Source organism: Siphateles boraxobius, unplaced genomic scaffold, assembly GCF_051911475.1.
Source record: "Siphateles boraxobius isolate OS27281-9 unplaced genomic scaffold, OSU_SipBor_1 52, whole genome shotgun sequence".
In the NCBI taxonomy this organism is placed as follows: domain Eukaryota; kingdom Metazoa; phylum Chordata; class Actinopteri; order Cypriniformes; family Leuciscidae; genus Siphateles; species Siphateles boraxobius.
The window spans coordinates 2,048,346-2,057,954 of record NW_027509164.1 but is presented as its reverse complement, the minus strand read 5'-3'; positions in this window follow the sequence as shown (position 1 = coordinate 2,057,954).

The following is a 9,609-nucleotide window of genomic DNA, read 5'->3' as shown; positions in this document are numbered from 1 at the left end:
AGAAGTTTTAGTGTTTGTTTGTGTGCTAACAAAGAAATCCACAAAATGATTAAGAAAAGTGCTAGACTAATCTCCACAACTAAAAAAGGTGGTCTTGCTACTCCTTTGTGGTCAGATAGCGAATTTAAAACACTGTTAGGAGAACAGATGGATCTAATAGTCACTGAAAAAGTTAGACAAGAACTAACACGGAAATATGAGATTCATCCAGATAAGATTTGGTCTGTAGAAGAGTGTAAAAAAGTACTAGGAGCAAGTATTCGCAAGAACAATGTGAAAGCCATAATTTGTTGCCATAGAGAATTTCTTTTAGCAAAAGCTACAGAACAGTCTCAGCATAACGCAGAGCTAGAGAAAGAGAACAAAGAGCTACGTGCTAGAGTTTCCGCATTGACCAAGAAATTGAACCACAACAAAGATGCAGAAAAAACTGATGTGGAAGAAGTAAGTCAGCCTGATAACATTTACCCTGATTTATGAGCGTTCTTTGAAACAGATGTAGCCGTCTAATCAGTCACTGATAAGCCTGTAAATTCAGTTTATGTATGTGGAGCTAGAAAAAGATCACAGGGAATTGAGGAAAATGAAAGTGTTTCTACCCACCCTTCTGTAGTCCGAATACAAACTGTCGCAAAAGCCCTTGGACCTAAGGATATTCGACTCTCTGAGAGTTTACCCTCACCACGTAAACAGTTTTCTGAATTTAGAAGGGCATTGATCAGCAAAATTCGTCTATATGACATGTCGTTAACAGAAGTCACACAGTTAATGTCACAAATTTTAACTGATTCTGAATTCAACAGTTTTGAATCTGCAGTGACTTCTGAACTACAACATGCCAGTAGAGGCGATATGAGAGAAGGTGTTTTGAAAATCCTAAAGACTATCTTAGGACCCAAAATAGACTGGTCTAGAGTTACTAGCTGTGTACAAAAGAAAGAAGAAACGGTAAATGAATATACTGAACGGTTTTGTCAGTCAGCCATAACTTACAGTGGAATAGTGGATGATTCTGAAAGTGTGCTCGATGACAAAGGACCACTAATTCGTATCTGGTCAGATGGCCTTGTAGCCGAATACAGAAGAGCTTTGCCATTCCTAGATCTAACTTGGTCTAACAGAACTCTCAGAAGTAACGTTGACAGGTTAGCTGCATGGGAAAGAGATGCTGATGTTAAAACCAAAGTGAGAGTAGCAGCAGCAGCTACATTTAGCACAGCAAAACAAGAAAACAGGTGGTCTAAAAAAGAAGGGAGCTGCCACTATTGTGGAAGATTAGGACATTGGGAGAAAGAGTGTAGGAAGAAATTGCAAGATACAAAAAGAAATGCTATGCATAATTCTGCTCCTTCTCAGCCTGTTTACAACCCGGAAGCAGTTCCGAACGTGTCCACTGAAACTTTAGGACAGCTTGTTCAGGCTCTTTTAAGAGCACAAAAAGACCAGGAAAAAAACTAATTGTTGGGGCTGTGAGTAGCTACCTTACCCCTGTAATCCATCATAATGACACAAGAATTTTTGTGAAAGGTAGCATACAAGAGAAAGAAATTGATTTTTTGCTTGATACAGGTGCAGAAATTACCATAATTCCTACAAAATTGGCTAAAGGTTTAGACATTCCGTACAAGAAAACCAAATTTTCTTTAACTGGCGTAATAGGTGAAGATTCTGATTTGTATGAAACCCCGCCCATAGATGTACAATTTGGCCCGAAAACTCTGACTACAAAATTGTTATGTGCTCCATTAAATACAGGTGCAATTTTAGGCATGGATCTCCTGAGACAAATACATCTAACTTTAGACGTGTCCTCAGAATCTGCTAGCATTAAAATTTCCTCAGCACAAGTTTCTACCAATAATGTGATCCCTTCTGAGTATGCTTTCTTACAGAATCATCCAATTTGGGCTAAAGACAAGGATGATTGTGGTTTGTTGACAGGTGTAGAACCAATTAAATTGACGGGGATTCCACCCCCGGTCACCAAACAATATCCGATCAATAAGGAAGCTATACAGGGGATCAAACCTATTGTAGAAAAGCTGATGCTGGGAGTGCTAGTTAAAACCAATAGTCCCTGTAACTCGCCCATATGGCCCATCAAGAAATCCAATGGGACATGGAGACTCATCAAAACAGAGTAGCCAATAAAAATATTGATAAAATCACCCCTCTAGTGGCAGATCCTTCCACAATTTGTAATGGCATACCATTAGAGAGTAAGATTTTTTCAGTAATTGATATGTCTAATGGATTCTTTTCTGTACCATTGCACTCTGACAGCCAGCCATGGTTAGCTTTCACAGTTGACTATGAGCAATACCAGTGGACACGTTTGCCACAGGGATTTCAAAACTCCCCAACCATATACCATCAGGCTGTCAGACGTGATTTGTGTGACCCAGAATGTCCGGTAAAACAGTCCACTATGATCCAATATGTCGATGATATTTTGATTGCCTCAACAGATCACGAGGTACATCAAACTGAATTGGCATCATTGTTGGACTATTTGCATAAGAAAGGACACAAATGCAGCTTTCACAAAGCTCAAATTGCTAAAAAGCAAGTCACATTTCTGGGTCAAACAATTGGTGCAGGAAATAGATCCATTACACAGGATCGAGCGGCTTCAGTCAAAGCCATACCCCCGCCTACTACCATTAAAACACTCCGATCATTTTTAGGAACAGCAGGTTACTGTAGACCTTGGATTGAAGACTATGCCTCAATTGCACAGCCGCTCTATGACTTGTTGAAAGGCCATGGTAAAGATTCTGATACTGTTTGTATGGAAGAATGTCACCTCAAAGCGTTCAATGATTTGAAAAAGAGCGCTATGTCAAGCACCAGCATTAGGAATTGCCCAAACTGATAGACCATTTGTGCTTTATGTCCATGAACATTTAAGCTTCATGACTGCATGTCTAATGCAAGATCATGGGGGCAGTTTACGCCCAATTCATTACTATTCTGGTAAACTTGACATAGTAGCTCAAGGTATGGGCCCATGCCTCAGAGCAGTACAGGCAGTGCATCTAGCGCTACAGGCTTCATCAGGAATGGTGTTAGCACAGTCTGTAAACGTAAGATGTCCGCACGCTGTGTCCGCATTAATGAATCAAGCAAAAGTCACTTCTGTCACTTCCTCTCGCAGGGGAAATTGGTTAGCAACTCTCACAGCCCCGAATATTGTCTTACAGCGTGCACCTGTCACAAACCCATCCTCATGTATGATGTCTGCAATGACTGAGAATTTGTTAGAGGATGAAGGAGAAGTACTCACGATTGTGTTACGCTTACATATACACCTACGAGTGTAGTAAGAGAAACTCCCATAGAGAATTCAGAATTTGAGTTGTTTGTTGACGGGTCAGCTCAAGTAATTGAAGGTAACAGATGAGCAGGTTATGCAGTAACGTCCACCACGGAAGTGTTAGCTTCAGGACGTCTTCCAGATCATTTTTCAGCTCAAGCTGCAGAACTAGTAGCCCTAACAAGAGCATGCACACTAGCTTCAGGATCAGTTGCTAATATCTACACAGATTCCAGATATGCTTTCGGGGTAATTCATGATTTTGGTGTCATTTGGCAAACCAGACAGTTTCTAACTTCTGCTGGATCCCCCATTAAGCATGCTGAATTAGTGAAAGATCTAATGTTTTCCATGAAACTTCCAAAGAAATTAGCAGTGATAAAAGTGAAAGCACATCTCACAACTCATACTACGGAAGCTAAAGGTAATGCTCTTGCTGATATAGCAGCTAAACAGGCTTGTTTCTATGCAACTGTACAAGTGTGTTCAGGTAGTGCAGCACAGAAGACAATTATGCCTCCTGAATCAATAATTGATCTGTACAAAGACGTTCCTCTGTATGAAGCATGGACATGGTTAGACAAAGGAGCCACAGTGGATTCATCCGGGTGCTGGACCAAAGGGGAAAAGTATGTTGCTCCCGAATCACTGTTGCCATATTTGGCTCAACAAATACAAAATTTGGGTCACAGTGGTCCAGCAACGATGAATCACAGGTTCTCAAATCAGTGGTGGAATCCAAAATTCAGAAATGTAGCCACGGAAACATCCAAAAGGTGTGTTACATGTCAGAAAAATAATGATGTACCAGCAGCCACTACACCAGCAGCACATACCCCAGCCCCACCAGGACCATTTTGTCACCTGCAAGTTGATTACATATCCTTGCCTCGTTGTAAGGGAAAAACTGATGTTTTGGTAGTAATAGATAAGTTCTCAAGATGGGTAGAAGCTTATCCAACAGGGCGTGCTACAGCTGCACATACTGCTAAATGTCTTGTCACTGATTTCATTCCCAGATGGGGATTACCAGATTGCATTGACTCAGATCAAGGTACACACTTCACAGGACAGGTAGTCAAGGAAGTGTCTAGAATTTTGAAGATTAAGTGGAATCTTCACTGCCCATACAGGCCACAAGCATCAGGACAGGTTGAACGATCGAACAGAACAATCAAAACCAGACTAAGCAAAATGCATCAGGAAGGGGTACCATGGGTGGAAGCGCTGCCAGCAGTACTGTGTAGTATGAGAGCATCACCTAACAGAACAGTAGGACTGAGCCCTCATGAGATTATTTCTGGACGCCCCATGCAGATGCCAGGTGTGATTGATCTTAGAAATTCTGATGTACACATTGCCTCAGATGCCCTGATTGCTTACTGTGAAAACCTAACAAAGGCGGTACAGAGTGGCAGAGGGAGAGTTGAGTCATGTTGGCAGACTCCACCAGAAGGTGGACACACAATCATCCCAGGTCAATGGGTCATGATAAAGTCATTCAGGAAAAAGCCATTAGAACCTAAGTGGCATGGACCACATCAAGTGATGTTGATTACAGCAGCTGCAGTATTGTGTCAGGGAAGGAAAACCTGGACTCACGTATCACACTGTAAAGTTGTTCCCCCTCCAACAGGGATAGGATAGGACACAAACCAGTGGGGAGCCGAGGGAAGAACCGATTGCAACAGGCGTCGGGGCCAACCCTTCGGTGAAGAATCCCTCATTGGCCTTCCCATCCATTAATCCATCCTCACCTCACTGCGTTCTTTAGGTGTCATAATTAAGAAATAGGGAAAGAAGGAACAACAATAGCAGACTCGGAAAATTTACCACCCTAGTGTTTGAACCAGTACTGCTCTACTGTTTAGCAGACTCAGAAAAAGTTTACAACCCTAGTGTTTGAACAAATACTGCTCTCCTGTCTTTTGTTTTCTGTCTTCCTCTGTGCAGATACCACTTTGCTGTGATGGCTGTTCTGGGATCCATAGGCAACGACCTCATCTGCCTATGAAGCCACAACCTTAAGAAGACAACTAGACGCACTGCTGAACGAGCCAATCACAAAAGAAAAAAAATACACAACGCAGAGACTAACCTATGGGAACTTCAGTCATCCATCAGAGAACATACAAGAAGACATTCTTGATCTTTCAACAAAATTACACCAGATGACTGAAGATAACTTTTCATGGTTCGGAAAAAGATGAACAACACAGATCACGTTATGTGCCTGTAACTTAAAAAAGTTACAAGAATGAACTTGCTATGTGCCTGTAACTTACACAAGTTACAAGAATGAATTTTTAAGTGTCTAAATTTGTATTTTGTGAGAGTTATTTAGAACTCTCAAAGGGGGAAATGTAGGATTGCAAATTTTATTTAAATGTTTTATTGAGCTTCCAATACTATAGTATTTTAACTGAGAAAGATGCACACACTGTTTTCCATTTTGAGGCAATCAAGGTTTCAGACATTAACCTCTTGTCACATCTCAAAGGTCAGCTGGGCCTTTTGTTCATCTAATCAGGCTTGTTGAATTAGCATCTCAAGACTCTGAGTTACACTGTTACCTGATGAAATCAGGTAACCAGCTGAATCAAGAGTCCCCTCCTCTATGAAATTAATTCCACCCCCTTGAAATGTATATAAACTGCAATGTAAAGTTCTCTTATTTAGACTTGATTGAGATGACTACAGCGACGCAATAAAGAACTTCTGCTCGAAAGATACCTCTTAAAGTCTCCTGGTCTGCACTTCTAAGTTTTCAACACTTGAGAAGGAAAAACGTCACAACATATGCAACCGATTAGAGAATAATTTCATAAAAATTGAAGCTAAAGCCTATAGTCGCAGCAGCTGCCGCCTCGTATGCTGACCGATCATGGGAAACAAACACACTGAGGAACAGCTGTGTTCGTGCAAAGCAGGGTAAGTGAAATGTGAAACTAATCTAATAATTATAAATCAAACAGTTTATCCATAAATCTTGTGGAATAACACTAACACCGGGAGAGCCGCGATCGGATTGGGTTAAAGTTACTCAGTCAGGGCCAACAGTAGGCCGTCGATAAACAAAATGCTGAAATATATTTTAAAGTATGTCAGTGAGCCTCCGTCTTGTCTTTAAACGTCTTATTTTACGTTAAAACGTGCATTATGAACAAAGAACCGTTATTATTTCCAACTTCCAAGCAATATGTGTTTTTGTTAATCCTGTCGACACTTAGTTGTGAATGGGGTCACACACACTGCTTGATCCGCGCCGATCATTTCTCCCCTCGGCTTTTAGATTTTCGGGAAGGAAAAAAATTCCACTCCCCCATCCAAACTTTTAGGAATCCCGGGTATCAGATTTGCACAATCCATACGCACAACGCTTCGGCATGTTTCCCTCGCTCGAAAGCTTGCCAGACCTCCCGCGCCTAGTTACGGTTGCTAAGACACGATTGGCTAGTGGCGGTTTTCGGGCGTGGCTTAGCGAAGGGTCAATTGGGCATCGTTTAAATGCCACGGCCTACCTGAGCATTGTTTCTGACCATGTCCATCCCTTTATGGCCACCATGTACCCATCCTCTGATGGCTACTTCCAGCAGGATAATGCACCATGTCACAAAGCTCGAATCATTTCAAATTGGTTTCTTGAACATGACGATGAGTTCACTGTACTAAAATGGCCCCCACAGTCACCAGATCTCAACCCAATAGAGGTTGAGCTTTGGGATGTGGTGGAACGGGAGCTTCGTGCCCTGGATGTGCATCCCACAAATCTCCATCAACTGCAAGATGCTATCCTATCAATATGGGCCAACATTTCTAAAGAATGCTTTCAGCACCTTGTTGAATCAATGCCACGTAGAATTAAGGCGAAGGTATGGTTAGTATGGTGTTCCTAATAATCCTTTAGGTGAGTGTATTTTAACGCTTTGTTAGTTGCAAAATTAAAATGTATTACAGATTAGATATGTTTAACATTTTCAAGCAAAAACTGTAGCAAAATGATTGTTATTTTTCTTAATTGCATTTACACTCACAGTTAAGACACTTGCGATTGCATTTACATTAAATGTCCCGCAATGAATGTAGCAAAATTCAATGTGCAAATTGAAATTGCATTCCGAGCCGATCACGCCCCCTCCCGCCCTGTCAATCACTGCGTGAAGTTTCGGTTTCTTAGATATTAAAATCATATTGGTCATTCTGAGGTCACTCAGCATCCCCACATGCTCCAAATTCACGCAAAAAAGTCTCGTTTGTTTGTGCCGGTTAAAGTGTTGTTTATGCTGCTTCTATCGGGTGAAACTGCTTCAGATAGTGGAACAGGTTTGATGTGTTCCCGCTGCTAGTCGGCACCACTCTCCGCCACATTTTGCAGCGCGCTGAAACCTGAAGTTTTGAGATCTCAGCCGAAACACCACTGAATTAGTCTTTCCTCTCTTATCAACTATTTCGTCTGCTTTCTACTCGCTTGTGGAAGCTCGTTAAGTCACATTTGTATTGCGGTCAGGGGCGCTCATTCTGCAGCTGAAACTTGCCGCGTTGGAGAATGAGATCAGCCCACTCCTGCTGAGCTGAGCACTGGCTGCGTCCGCGTGTCTGTGGTGAACGTCATCACGAAAGTCGCCAATTGTGTTCTGCTCTTTCTGCCGGCTGCACCCCTAACGTCAGTCAGTGACAAATGCTGTATATCGAAATATCGAAAATGTGTTTAAAAATCATATCACCGTTATCGGAAAAAAAAAATATTGCGATATATATTGATATTATTACTTATTCTTCTGCTGTGCGGAACTGAGGAAGAGATGACGGAACAGTTTGATCTGCGGCTGACAAATCAGAGGAAAGGGGCGTTTCATTCCCGCCCACCTGTAGAAATAGAATATTCAAGCTGTTTATTTATTTTTCTACCTCAGAACGAAAAACGAAGAATCAAGCTGAATTCTTGATTTTCTGGGGGAATTTTCTATTTTCAGTATTAAATAAAGACTGAACAAATGATACACGGATTATAAGGTATCATATTTATACTTTCAATAAAGTAGTCTTTACATAATTTCTGATTACTAATTAGGCTGGCTAACTTTGAAAGTTTTCAATGTCAATATTGCTTGTGATCTTAATATGTATGTATTTGTATTCCTTCTGTTAACACTGATGCATGATCTTCTTTTATAGGCTATGAGGAAAAACTCTACCATGCACACAGAGAATAGAGTTCACTGCTGCTAACTGGGAGAGCAGCTGGACAACTAGAAGAGAGAACAGTAGAACACATATTAATACAGATGACTGTATTATTCTTCTGCAAGAACCAAGACAAGCGAAGACTGATGATGAGCGCTCTGAGCAAACACTGCAGTCAAGACGCATGATTGCACATTGGACTTTACTGAGTTCTTCATGTAATGTTGGGCATTTAGTGTACGCAGAACTTCTAATAATTTATGTGGATGCCATTTATAAACCTGTTAGATTTTGAGATGAATACAATTGTATGTTTTAACAACGTTATAGCTAAGCATTTTTTGTTTTGTTTAAGAGAACATTTTGGGAACAAAAATAAAACTTCCCGCTAAAAACTTTATAAGAATGTTAGGGGATGTAATGTTCTAAAAATGTTATGATTAAACCTTAATGATTAAAAAAGAAGGTCATCACAAAACATTTTTAGAGTGTTCTTAGAGAATGTTATGCCGTCTTTTAAGAGAACATTCTGGGAACCAAAATAAAACTACCAGCTGAAAATGTCAGAAGAACATTTGGGAATAATGTTCTAACAATATTAGCATTAAACATATTTAGAATGTTTTTAGAGAATGTTATCCTAGCTTATAGGAGATCATTCTGGGAACCAAAATAAAACTACCTGCTGAAAACATTATTAGAACACTGCATGGTAATGTTCTCAGAACATTTTTAGAACAAAAAAAATTCTAGCTGGGATGTCAAAGCAATAACTAAATCAGCATTCTATCACCTGAAAAATATTTCAAGAATTAGATGCTTTGTTTCCAGTCAAGACTTAGAGAAACGTGTGCATGCTTTCATCACCAGCAGAGTGGATTATTGTAATGGACTCCTCACTGGCCTTCCCAAAAACACCATAAGACAGTTGCAGCTCATACAGAACGCTGAGCAGAACCAGAACACATGAACACATCACACCAGTCCTCAGCTCTTTACACTGGCTGCCAGTTACATATAGGATTGATTTTAAAGTATTATTTCTGGTAAATAAATCACTAAATGGCCTAGGACCTCAATACATTGAGTGATCTGTTGGGTTTATATTC